This window comes from Sturnira hondurensis, unplaced genomic scaffold, assembly GCF_014824575.4.
Source record: "Sturnira hondurensis isolate 20B ecotype Veracruz unplaced genomic scaffold, ASM1482457v3 Scaffold0019428, whole genome shotgun sequence".
Lineage (NCBI taxonomy): Eukaryota > Metazoa > Chordata > Mammalia > Chiroptera > Phyllostomidae > Sturnira > Sturnira hondurensis.
In genome coordinates, this window is record NW_028092059.1 from 6,532,800 (window position 1) to 6,544,028 (window position 11,229).

An 11,229-nucleotide genomic window follows, 5' to 3' on the forward strand; every position below is an offset into this window, starting at 1 on the left:
ACAGTCCTCCTATACACCATCATGAGATAAGGAGAAAGGGGAGTTGTGGTTTGGCACTTGGAAGAGGAGGAAGGCAGTTCGAATGGGGGTATAAAACACATTTTTGGTAAGGAAATGTCTGCTGGGCCATCTTTAACAGTGGGACACAGGAAAGACTTTGATCAAATGGGCCTTAATAGGTTCTGTTCTGTTTATCACATACTACTTCATATTAAACTTTAGTTATCTGTGATGATAGCTCCCTTCTTAGAGCTGGTCCTCTATCTAAACCTTTTAGGCAGTTAGAGGGATGATTAAAGGATTTTCCTGAGTCTCTTAAAAATAACCAGATTAATATAATCAATATTCCAAAAAGGTCATATGTTGGGGGTGGCAAACTCTGTTGCCCAACTTGGGAAAGAATATTTGGAGGCACTATCCATCTGTTGGTTATAAATGGGTTCAATTCATCTTTACGAGTCTTAGCTGTCTCTTTTGTAAAATGAAGATAATAATGCCTTACTTTTAGGTAGTTGTTGATATTAAGTATTTTTTTCTTTTGTCATCCTAGTATTCATACTGGTTTTTCTTAATTTTAAAATAAAAGTCACAACCATTTAGCAATGGTTGGCAAACAAGCTTTCCCATTCTCTCTTTCTGGTGGCAGAGTCTGGAGAAGACACTCAGAAATGGCACCTTGCAAGGGGAAGGAAAAGAAGGAAGAATAGGTCATTAGCCTCAGACCTCAGGTGGCTCAAGGAGAAAATATATTTGGTATCTGTCACATTTTGCATCCTTCAATGATGCTTTTGTTCCTTGCCATTGGTGTTTCTGGCAAGGAAACCGTCTGCCATGTGGCTGGTGGAGCGAAGGTAAAGGCTGACTGAAATGAGCCCTTTCCATATGCTGCTGTGTTGGCTGCGTAGGATGTGCCCACGGGTGGAAGGAGCTGGGTATCACTGTTCTTCACATCAAACCCTGGGCCACAGGGAGAAGTAGGATCAAGACTCATGGACCAGGGGCCCAGTCACACCTCAGCACCTTGCCCCCTAGGGAATAAAGATGAGACAGATTGAGAATGTCACCCCCATCTCTTCCAACAGCATATGCAGGAAGGGGGTGTTGCTGTGGTCGCCATCTATGAACAAGACTCCTCAAATTATTGTTTTCTGTAATAAATTGCTTTTGTGTGAGCTAAAAAATAATGGTTGGCAAATAATAGGTGCTCAATAAACAGTTGAATATCTGGCATCATCTCATATATTTGTTGGTTTCTGTGATCACTACTTATAGGCCCCCAATAATATATAAGTTCCATGAGAATAAGGTATGTGTCTCATTCTATAATGTATCCTCAGCTACTGATGTGTGGCAGCAGCTCGATGAACACTTGTTGTTTAGCTCAATGAAATGTTAGCTATATGGCCCCGGCTGGATAGCTCAGTTGGTTTGTGTGATTGTCCTAATTCACCAAGGCTGCTGGTTTGATCCCTGGTCAGGGAACATACAAGAAAGTAATCAGTGAGTGCTTGAATAAGTCAATCACCAAAAGCAACAAATGGATATTTATTTTTCTACCTCTCTAACAAACAAACAAACAAACAAAAAACCACCCATCAGCTGAATGGCACTTATTGTTATTTTTGTAGTTAAAATTTACTAGTTCAAATCTAAAATAAACACTAATCACATAAAAAGAAAAGTATTTATATTTTCATTTAAAGAAAGGTTGAAAATGCATTATGTAAGCTTGCATCTCAAGAAGCCAGGAAAGGAGGAAAGCCACACCAAAGAAAGTAGAGAGAAGGACATTGTAAAATTAAGATAGAAAATCACTGAAGTAGGAGATAAATATAAAACAGAGAAAATTAATGAACTTGATTTGATTTACTAAAAATACTGATGAAAACACTGACAAAATGAAAAGGGAACCAATCATATGGGAAAATATATTTGCCAGTGAAACCTCAGACAACGGTTTGATCTCCAAAATATATAAAGAATTCACACCACTCCACACCAGGAAGATAAACAATCCAATTAAAAAATGGGAAAAGGATCTGCACAGACTCTTCTCCAAGGAGGACAAACAGAAGGCCCAGAGACATATAAAAGGATACTCAGCATCACTAGCCATCAGGGAGATGCAAATTAAAACCACAATAAAATACTACTGCACATTCATCAGAATGGCCATCATTAACAAATCAACAAACAAGTGCTGGCGAGGCTGTGGAGAAAAGGGAACCCTAGTGCACTGTTGGTGGGAATGCAGACTGGTACAGACACTATGGAAAACAGTATGGAATTTCTCAAGAAACTAAAAACTGAACTACCATTTGACCCTGCAACTCTATTGCTGGAATTATACCCTAAGAATCTTAAAATGGCAATCCAGAAGAACCTACGCACCCCAATGTTCATAGCAGTGTTATCTATAATAGTCCAGTGGTAGAAACAGCATAAGTGCACATCATTAAATGAGTGGATAAAAATAGTATGGTATATTTACACAATGGCATGGTACTCAGCAGAAAGAAAGAAGGAACTCCTACCCTTCATAACAGCCCAGATGGAACTGGGAAATGTAATGCCAAGTGAAATAAGCCAGGTGGTAAAAGACAAATGCCATATGATCTCACCTATAAATGGAAGCTAATCAACCAAACAAACATGTGAGAAAAATAGAATCAGAGACATGGAAATAAAGACCAAACTAATAGTGACCAGAGGGGAAGGGGAAGGGAAGAGAAGGGGGTAAAAGTCAAAGGACACTCATGTGTAAAGGACTATGTGTAAAGGACCATGGAAAAGACAATGAGGGAGGGGAGGATTGAAAGTGGAAGGTGGGGGGTGGGGAGGGCAGGGGAGAGTAATGGGGGAAATTGGAACAACTGTAATTGAACAACAATACAAAAATTTTTTAAAAATTTAAAGAACCAGGAAATAAATATATTACCTACAAGTAGAAAAAATACTGATGAAACAAACAAATCCTACCTAGAAGAAACAAAACATTAACAATGTCAAAAATTAACTCCACCAATGAACTACTCGACCTAATAAATGAATTTGGCAAAACAGCCAGATACAAAGTCAATACTCAGAAATCAAAGGCATTTTTGTATACCAACAATGAAACATCAGAAACAGAAACCAAGAAAAAAATCCCGTTTGATATAGCATCAAGAAAAATAAAGTACCTAAGAATAAACCTAACCAAGGAGGTAAAATACCTATACTCAGAAAACTATACAACACTGAAGAAAGAAATCAAGGAAGACACAAACAAATAGAAGCATGTATCATGCTCATGGATTGGAAGAATTAACATCATCAAAATGGCCATACTACCCAAAGTGATTTATAGATTCAATACAATCCCTATTAAAGTACCAATGACATATTTCACATATATAAAACAAACATTTCAGAAAATTATATGGAACCATAATGACCCCGAATAACTGCAGCCATTTTGAGAAAGAAGAACAAAGAAGGATCACAATACCTGATATCAAACTGTATTACATGGCCACAGTAATCAAAACAGCCTGGTACTGGCACAAAAACAAGTGTGTAGGCCAATGGAACGGAACAGAGAGCCCAGAAATAAACCCACATATCTATGGGCAATTAATATTTGACAAAGGGGGAAGAAGCATAAAATGTACCAAAAATAGCCTCTTCAAGAAATGGTATTGGGAGATCTGGAAAGTTACATGCAAAAAATGAAACTCAAGCACCAACTTACACCATGCACCAAAATAAATTCAAGGTGTATAAAAGACTTAAATATAAGCCATGACACCATTAAAGTCCTAGAGGACAACACTGGCAGGAAAATCTCAGATATTTCACATAGCAACATTTTTACTAGAGCGAGGGACATAAAGGAAAGAATAAACAAATGGGACCTCATCAAATTAAAAAGTTTCTGCATGGCCAAAGAAAACAGCATTAAAATGAAAATAGAACCAACTGTATGGGAAAACATATTTGCCAATGACACCTCAGACAAGGGTTTAATCTTCAAAATGTATAATGATCTCACAGGACTCCACTCCAGGAAGACAAACAACTCAATTAAAAAATGGGCAAATGACTTGAACAGACACTTCTCCAAGGAGGACATACACAGGGCCCAGAGACACATAAAAAGATGCTCAGCATCACTAGCCATCAGAGAGATACAAATTAAAACCACAGTGAGCTACTACCTCACATGGTCAGAATGGCCAACATAAACAAATCAACAAACGAGTGTTGGAGAAGATGTGGAGAAAATGGAATCCGAATCCACTATTTGTGGGAATGCAGACTGGTACAGCCTCTGTGAAAAACAGTATGGAATTTCCTCAGAAAACTAAAATGGAATTGCCTTTTGACCCAGCTATTCCACTGCTGGGACTATATCCTAAGAACCCTAAAACACCAATTCAAAATTGTAAATTGTGCTGCACCCCAACATTCATAGCAGCACAATTTACAATAGCCAAGTGCTAGAAGAAACCTAAGAGCCCATCAGCAAATGAGTGGATCAAAAAACTATGCTACATTTACACAGTGGAATTCTACACAGCAGAGAGAATGAAGGGGCTCCTACCCTTTGGGACAGAATGAATGAAAGTAGAGAGCATTATGCTAAGTGAAATAAGCCAGGAGGTGAGGGACAAATACCATATGATCTCACCTTTAACTGGAACATAATTAACAAAAGAAAAAAGCAGACAAAATATAACCAGAGTCATTGAAATTAAGAACAATCTAACAATAGCCAGAGGGGAGAGGGAAAGGGACAGTGGGCAGAATGGTTTTCAGGAACTACTATAAAGGACACACAGACAAAACCAAGGGGGAGGGTGGAAGCAAGGAAGGGAGGTAGGTTTGGCTGGGGTTGGGGGGAAAGGTGGGGAGAAAATACAGACAACTGTAATTGAACAACAATAAAATAATTTAAGTTAAAAAAACAATGTCACAAACTAATATAAGTCATTGTTAATATAAATACTAAAACATTTAAAAGACAATACTGAGAAATGTTTAGGCATCTATCATGTAGATGAAATAGAAAAATTTCATGAAAGCCACTTACCAAAAGTGCTACAATCTAAATGATCAGATATCTTTTGAGGAAATTAAGTATATTATTATGAAAACCTCCCACAAGAAAACTCTTAGACCAAATGGCTCCCTCATAAATACTTGATATTTATAATATTTATAATAAGAGTAAACTTGCAAAAACCATTTCAAAGTAAAGAAGAAGAGAAACACTTCCTAACATTTTTTATGACTCTAGCATAACCTTCATACCAAACTCTCACCAGGACAATACAAGAAAGGAAAATTAAGAACCAAATATAGATACAAATATTCTTTAAAAATCAAGTGATACAACACAGTAATAAATATATACAATGTATATATAATTATAATAATTGTATAGTAGAAAATCACTAAGAGCAAAGATTTGTTATTAGAGAGCAAGGCTAAAATCATTCACACACTTGTATTTCCAATGGTTACATATGGATATGAAAGCTGGACAGTAAAGATGGCTGATGGAAAAAAAATGATCCATGTAAAATACAGTTGTAGGGAAAGATGAACACATGGGTCCTGGAGAACATTAAGCCTGAAACATCGCTGGAGGCAAAAACGACAAAACTGAAGCTGCCCTACCTCAGGTATATGGTGAATCATGAGAAAACAGGTTCTTTAGAAAAGACAGTAATGCTGGGTAAGTAGAAGGCAGCAGGAAATGAAGAAGCACAAATACGAGATGAACTGACCTCATAAAAGAAGCAGTAGGCGTGAGTCCATGGGAGCTGAGCAGGGCTGTATGAACATCACTCATGTGTAGAGTTGCCAGGAATTGGAGCCACCTCAGTGATACTCAGTACTGAATATATAAATCCCTATTATGTATATCTTCTATTTTTAGTGGTGCCCCTTCTAGTTATTTAAAAGTAACTTAACATCTTTGCATTCAGGTATTAATCAATATCATGACTATGTTTATAGCAATACTATGTTCAAAGTTATAGACTATACACCTATGAAAATAAATTTGCTATAATTAAATGTAAAAACATAAATATTACAAAGATAGTATTGAGCAAAAGAAGCCAGACAAAGTATGATAAGTCAGATGGTGGCTAAGCTTGGATGGACATAGCAGTGCCGGGGGGGACACAGGAGTGAGGCTGGAATTTTTTTCCTCAATGTGAGCAGTTACTTGGGCATATTCAATATTGAAAATTCAGAAAGATAATCAGTTATGACCAGTATACCTTTCTGGATGAATGTTTATATGTCAAATAAATTTAGATGAAATGCATAAATAAATGTAATCACATAGCCTTACACTGGACCTGCAAGCTTAACATTTGTGTTTATGGGATGTTTCTGCAGACTTCCACTGTGACCACTGTTGTGTCAGGCAAGCCATGATTAGTGGAAGGCAAGGGAGAAAATAAGTAAGTAAGTAAATAAATAAATGTAATAAGAACCAAGTTGCTTAGTCTAGTCAGCAGGTACTCACATAGATGTAGAAGTACATGAGTCCATAATATGCGTATCAATTTTTACCTATTTCTTTCTCTTAAGAATTTACATTGTAATCATTAGTTGTTAGTGCTAATACATAAAAATACATTATCATTTTTACTTCCAAAGAGCATTTTATTGCACAAATGTATTAAGATCCATTTCAAAAAACACCTATGTGTGAATATTTTAAGTGGTTTCCAAATTACTGCCCTTCTAAACAATGCCTGCGTGGACTCCTTTTACAATGACTGAAGAGCTCGGCTTCTGGCAATCTGTCGTTTATGTCCCCTTGCACCATCACTCACTGGAGGCACACACCATTCACCTGGCAGTGAGAAATGTCCTTGCAGTGCACCCAGGATCTTCATCATCCCCGAACTCCTTCCCCAAAATGGCATCTCATATTAGCCTTTACTAAAATAATGTTCCTAGAGCATAGTTCTGTTCAGAGAGGTCTTGGAGTGACTATGTGAAGAAATATCGAACTGTCCTGCGTTATTAGCTTAGGAGGCTCAGACATCATGGCACAATTGACCTAAGACTTCCCAATAATTATCATTTTGTGCATTTTTAAACCTAAAAATAGAGTGCTCTTTTGTGAGCATAGTTTAAATTCCTAGTAATTAATGCCTCTACTTCTCCGGTTTCTTTATTCAAATAGAACCAAATTCAGGTTAAAAGAAAAAGAAAGAAATACAATGAAAAGAAATAGAAATATGTTTTATGTTCCAAAAACATACTGGTTCCTCATTTTTCTCAACATTTTATATTGTCATTCAAGTGAGTTCACATTATACTTTCAGAGTGGTAGGTAAAATGGTTATAATTCATTAATCCATAGTTCAAAAGCAAGGGTGAAATGTCTTTTTTGCCACCATGTACCTAAATGAGAGTAAAAGCGTGTGATTGTGACTTCACTGCAGTGATTGTCTACAATAAGAAATAGCCCTTCTTCCCTGGAGATGCAACATTTTCACCGGTGAATGCAGCTGACTGTTCATAATGGCGCTCTAACACAGCGACAATGAAAAGAGACAAATCTATTGAGAGAGTTGCATACAACACACCTGACCAGAGAATAAAACCCTGTAAAGTCTTATTAGAGTCAAGCAAGGATGGACACTTCCTCCTCAAAATAGACGGTAGATGGCATCTCCTTTTTAAAAAAATGTTAGGTAGGATCAGCCAGTTCAGAACAATACTCAGTGTCACTTTCCCAGGAGAACATGTCTTGGGGAATGGCTGATTCAGTTGCCTTGCAAGAAAGAAACTTAAAGGGACCTTGCACCCATTTCTCTCTCTTTAGCCTATTGTCATTTTAATTTACTTATAATGAATCCAATGTGCTTAGAAGTGTGGGCAAAAATTCATAAAAAACAAAATGAGTGGAGTGTAGAAATATGTCATCATGGCTTTTTATTTTTCCGTGCCTCTGAGGAAAAGTTATTGCTATTAACTTCCTACTCTAATGCAAGGTAAATTTGAGTTGCTATCAGTTGGGGGTAATTTGTGCTGATATCCTTATGGATGGCCCTGAGACATTTGCAGATGAATTTTTTTCTTTCTTTAAAATTGTTGATGATATTAGGCTTTCCATAAGATAGGGGTAAGCTGCTTCAAAATCCAAAGAAAGGTGACAACCTAGTGGGATACATGTGCAAATAGCTCTTCAAATAAAATCTGTGAAAAAATTTACATGAACATCTGTTTGAAGAACAGAGCTACGAAGGGGAATGTTATGCACAAACAATATGCCACCCAGAATAGTTGTACAATAATGCCGTGAAATTGTTTAATTAACTCATAAAAAGGGGAATCTAGTAAAGAAAACTCACACAGTGCACTCTGGAGATATTTGACAGTCTTCAAGAGCAGATGTGATTATGATTATAATTATTTTAGTAAATTGAGCCATAATTTCTCTTTCTGTCATAAAATAAGGTAAAGTAAAATATATTATGAGTTCTAAGTAGAAAAAAACCTTTAAACATAAATAATTCATGCAAATCCTGGCTTTTGTTGGAGGAGGCATTGCTTTCCTTCCCCTTCTTTGAGGAGTACCTTTGTAAATGCGACTGAATAGAGAAAGTATTCAATATGTAACTAGGTTGGGTTTTATGTGTACTTCGTGGAAATTGTTTCAATATTTTGTGGACATGACTTTCACCACACATTTGGATGGCCATAAAACAGTACATTTTTGGCTCTAGGAGTACAAATTATTTATGAGACCATGGTGAATAGCAGGTTTGGAGTCATTTTATTTTATTACCCCCAAAAACTCCATCAGAGGCCCTACAGTATTGAACATAAAGACTACAACAGCATTTTTTCATGTTTGAGGTCAACCAGTTTGATTTAAAGTGGATTCATTGACCACACATTGTATATCAAGTTTATTTGATAATGCTATGCAAATGTATTAGATTTATACTCCTCTATCATTTTTCATCCTTCTCCATTTTGGAAATTACATATTTTTATATTCATAACTGTCGTTAGTAATTATAGGAATGTTACACTTTCTGTATGTTGTCTTTATCATTCCTATTAACTGAAATTACTGCTAGAAGAAAATTAATTAGACAAATTAGTATGCTTATTCATGAAATACCTAGATTATAGTAAATGCCAAGATTAAGACTAATGAAACAATTTCCTACTTAATCATTTTCAAAAAAGGAAACTTTGCTCAAGTGTCTGACAGTAACTGTGGCAAGCATTAGAAATATACACAAGAATACGTTTCCCTTGACTGCTCTTTCATGAAAGTAAGATTATCATCACCTGCTGGGAGTTCGATTTCATAGTCAACATTCTCCCTATTAAATGTGTCTCTGCTAACTAGGAACGATAAAATATAATTTCTCTGATAGATTTCCTAAGCAAGGGTGTCTCATTCTGTCCCAAAGGGTAGGAGCCCCTTCATTCTCTCTGCTGTGTAGAATTCCACTGTGTAAATGTAGCATAGTTTTTTGATCCAGTCATTTGCTGATGGGCACTTAGGTTTCTTCTAGCACTTGGCCATTGTAAATTGTGCTGCTATGAACGTTGGGGTGCAGCACAATTTACAATTTTGCATTGGTGTTTCAGGGTTCTTAGGATATAATCCCAGCAGGGGAATAGCTGGGTCTAAAGGCAATTCTATTTTAGTTTTCTGAAACTTAAGCTTTTCTTCCCCAAACTTCAAGATACGTGTGAAAGGGGTCATGAGTCAAGGCTGTAGAGGCTTATCAAAGACACAGCCTTTTGCTCTTTATAAGAATAAACACTACATTAGAAGTATAAATATTCACTTAAGGCATTTCTTAAAATAAATTCAAAATTTTTAATTTAAATTAAACATGTATGAAAAAGCAAAACTATGGGACTGGCGGTGAAAACTCATAACCTCCTCCTCCACACGCCTTTGCAGCTGCCTTCCCAGCACCCAGGGGCCGCCGCGGGCAGCCAGTCCTGTGTTCAGGGCTTCTGGCGATCGCCTTCACATTGGGACTGCTTTTCTTTTTCCTCAACTTTAGACATTAGCATAAACCTAATGGTTTTCTGCCATAATAGCTGAAGGTTTTACTCATACAACTTCTCACATCGTATTCCTTCTCTATCTAAAAATGTTCTGGATTACTTTATTAGCTATGTTTGAAAATCTAAATATTACATTTAAAATATCAGTTTCTTGTTCTACCAAATCTAGACACCGTCTATTGATTGGTTCTGCTTATTGTCAATAAGGAAATTTCAACATTCTTAATATTTCTGAGAGGAATCTAATGAACACAATAAGCTAATGAGCAAAATAGAACCAGAAGTAGAGACTCATGGGACAGACGGAGAACTGTAAGAGGGGAGGGGGGAAGTGGGGACTCTGAAAGAAGGTGAGGGAATTAGTCAAAGAGCATACATGAAGGACCTGGACATGGACAATGGTGTGGGGAATGACTGGTAGTGGGGGGCAGATGGAGGTCTGGGGGCAAAGGAGGAAATTTAGACAACTATAATAATATAAAATAATAAAAAAGAAAGAAAATTCTTTGACATTGCTTGTCATACACACATATAACCCTTGCTTTACATAATGAGTATTCCCCTTAAAAGACATTCTTCTGAAAATCACATTTTGGCCAATTTAAATCATATTTTAAATGTAATAAGACTATACTATTTACATGAATCAAATTAAAAATCTTATAAAACAAATTTAAAAACCTTATACAAATAATTATGTAATTATCTTTTGATAATTGTATCTTATCATATAATGTTATTACATTTTTATATTAAAACCCCTAAATTGTTAATAATAAATATTTTAAATGGACAAAAAATACTTCTTTACTCTGCTTTCTACCATAACTGGATTGCTGGATAAAATATACGACAACCAGTTAAATTTGAATTTTGATCATCTATAACTCATTTTTTAGTATCAGTGTGTCTCAACTCTGAGACAAAATTTTATATATATCTATTTATTCTCTTGGAAAATAGACAACTAGATAAGTGATATTTAATGAACTACACTTGAGAAAGGAGAATTTATCTTGGAAATCTAAAAATACATGACCACCAATTTATCTGCATTAACCCCCAAAGTCTTGAGAGTTTGGGATATAGACACTTCGAAACTGGGCTTAGGTGATGAAGCAGAAATAAGGATGACTGCTCCACAGTTCTATCTAAGGAACAGCTGAACTC

The 11,229-nt window shown here is 36.2% G+C and overlaps 1 pseudogene; it reads left to right on the top strand.

The window, feature by feature from the left end:
• The first annotated feature begins 659 nt into the window (after positions 1-659).
• Positions 660-1,212, top strand: LOC118974408 (40S ribosomal protein S14-like; annotated as a pseudogene).
• The last annotated feature ends 10,017 nt before the right edge of the window (positions 1,213-11,229 follow it).